The sequence below is a fragment of the Mus pahari genome, chromosome 3 (assembly GCF_900095145.1).
Source record: "Mus pahari chromosome 3, PAHARI_EIJ_v1.1, whole genome shotgun sequence".
Classification (NCBI taxonomy): domain Eukaryota; kingdom Metazoa; phylum Chordata; class Mammalia; order Rodentia; family Muridae; genus Mus; species Mus pahari.
The window spans coordinates 45,859,938-45,862,736 of NC_034592.1; the positions used below are offsets into that span (position 1 = coordinate 45,859,938).

The window sequence follows — 2,799 nt, forward strand, 5'->3', positions numbered from 1 at the left end:
ATATATATATATATATATATATATATATATATATATATATACATATCAAACAGGTATGCAGGTATGGTTTTTACTTCAATCATCAACATAGTTTGGAAAACTATGAAGAGAGCAAAACGTATTGTGACAACCATACTCTTTCCGCTTTCTTTTCTTTTTGGGTTTTTGTTTGTTTGTTTGTTTGTTTGTTTTTGGTTTTTCGAGACAGGGTTTCTCTGTGTAGCCCAGGCTGTCCTGGAGCTCACTCTGTAGACCAGGTTGTCCACTTTCTTAATATTCCAAAATTTCTTTTCTTAAAAAGAAGTGAGACCTTTTCTGTGTGGAAAGCTTCCTCTAGCCATGTGTTCGGACTACACTGCCTGTAGTAAATTCTGTCAATTTCCCTTTCTCTCAGAGTGTCTTGATTGTCCCTTTGCCACACCCGCTCCAGTAAAAACCACGTGTCAGGCCCAAAAGCTTGGACGCAGTCCTGAGGCAATAAGTTTCACTAAAACTTAATCTTGGCATCCCGTAGCACGAATGCTCCAAACTTGTCCCTACATCAGTCGGTGAACGGATCTGTGTGCTTTCCTTCAATATTGTTTTATTATAAGTGCTTCTAAGGAATGATTTTGACATATAGCTAAATTAGATTGGCCTCCACCGGTGTTCCAATATCCTAGGAAATTGTTGAGCCAACCTTGGGCTTTGATTTTAGTGAGAATGCTACTCATTCAGATGAAATGTCTCCAGTGTAGACAGTGAAAGAAATCAGGCATTATAATTTACTGAAAAAGAACTAGAAATCTCAGGGCTAGTCTACAAAGTAAACTTAGAATAACAACCGAGTCACTCCCATGTTCAGGAATTTACAATGGCATGGAAGAAGGAAGGTTGTGGTCTAAGAAGGAACTAGAGTAAATACTTAGAACAACAGCTGAGTCACTCCCATAAACAGGAATTTACAATGGCCTAGGGAAAAGGTAGATTATACAATAGACTAGAATTGGAACTATGGCAAGGGTATAAAGCCCTTGCCTCTGCTTTCTAAGAATAAGCTGATCTTAGGTGGAGCTGCTTTTGATCCCAGTTGTAAACACTGAATTTTATCCCAGTTGTAAACACTGCCTGGTTCCTGTATACTTTTGTGTATGCATTTCTCTGTTTTGTGTAAATAGTCATTTTGCATTGGGTAACCTCAATGTACCTTGAGGTTGTAATTGGATAACCTTAATGTGTTGCCTAACTTCCTTGTTTTCTTCTGTAATATAAGTCTGATACTTGTTTTGACAAATTACATTCAGATACAGCACTCTGTGTCAGTGTCTGTTTGTCATTTTTCTGCTGATTCCTTGCCCACCAGAATACTGGGACCCTGATTCTCCCGAGGGTTGAGGGGCTGACTGAGTCCAGTCCGTGGCATCCCTTCATTCATCTCATCACCATTGGGAGAGGCTGAAAGTTCTGACTATCCATCTTTGAAGGACACATCATCACTCTTAGGTGGTGACTGAGTCCAGACTTCCTGTGTGGACTCTACACACACTCTAGGGTAATCTTTGTCAGTCATCAAGGCCAAACATTCTCACTCCATATGTGGTACCACTCTGTAGAGACATTAGGTTCTTTATAGGCATGGTGAGGGCACAAGTCTGGATTCTTCAATTGGCCTTTTCTCCCAAGGGCATAAGGCCTTAGCTTTTCTGTGCTGTCCTGGAGTAAAGATGGTTTTGTCCTAAAGGCCCAGTCTGTGAGGATACCCTTTCTCCGGCCTTTGGCTACAGTGAAGAGGCATCTATGAGGGCTCTTTGGCATGCACTTGCTGCTGTGCCCATCTAGTCTAGAGTATGGGAGGCACAAGCACAGCCCAGGGAGTCCATCCTGTGTCACTCCTCAGGTCTACCCTTTAGTCAGCCTGCCTTCTCTCTACTGTTCAGTGAATCCTTACATTAGACAACTGTGTGACTCTTCCTAAGGAGAGGTGGAAAGAAAGATGTCTGTACACCAGTGGCGGAGTCTAGAGATGACTTTCAGAAATGGCACCTAGCAAGGGGTAGGCAAAGAAGGAAGAATAAGTCATCAGTGTTGTACCTCAAGTGTACACTGTGAAGGAGAGAGTGTATTTGGTGTCTGCCACATCTTTGTATCCCTCAGTGACATCTTTGTTCATGGTACCCATCTTTCTGGCAAAGGAAACCATCTGCCGAGTGATTGGTGGAATGAAGGTAAAGGCTGATGAAGATGTGTCTTCTCTGAATGCTGCCATGTTGGCTGTCCAGGACGTGGCCCAGAGGTGCAAGGAGCTGGGCATCACTGCTCTGCATATCAGACTCCAGGTCACAGGAGGAAACAGGACCAAGACCCCTGGACTTAGAGTCTAGTCATCCCTCAGAGCTCTTGTTCACTCAGGGATGAAGGCTGGGCAGATTGAGGATGTCATTTCCATCTCCTCTGACAGCACTCAAAGGAGCATGAGTCATTGCAGTCACTGTCTGTGAATAGGACTTCTCAAATTATTTTCTGTTAATAAATTGCTTTGTATAAACTAAAAGAGAGAGAGAGAGAGAGAGAGAGAGAGAGAGAGAGAGAGAGAGAGAGGAAAGATCTGTTCATTACAGATCAACAGGCCAAAGAAAGTATTCCAGTCCTCTACTTGTAAACCAGTGTGGGGAGCCGCCCTCACATTCGCCATTACAAGATAGCGCTGATGTCCTGCGCTCTAACATACAAACAAGGCAGCTGCGCATGTGCTGGGTAGATTTCCATTCCCTTGCGCCCTGCCTTTCCCGTGGCGTCATCTGGGGTAACAGCAGGCCGCCA

The 2,799-nt window shown here is 43.6% G+C and overlaps 1 pseudogene; it reads left to right on the top strand.

The window, feature by feature from the left end:
- The first annotated feature begins 2,015 nt into the window (after positions 1 to 2,015).
- LOC110317886 lies at positions 2,016 to 2,477 on the top strand (annotated as a pseudogene).
- The last annotated feature ends 322 nt before the right edge of the window (positions 2,478 to 2,799 follow it).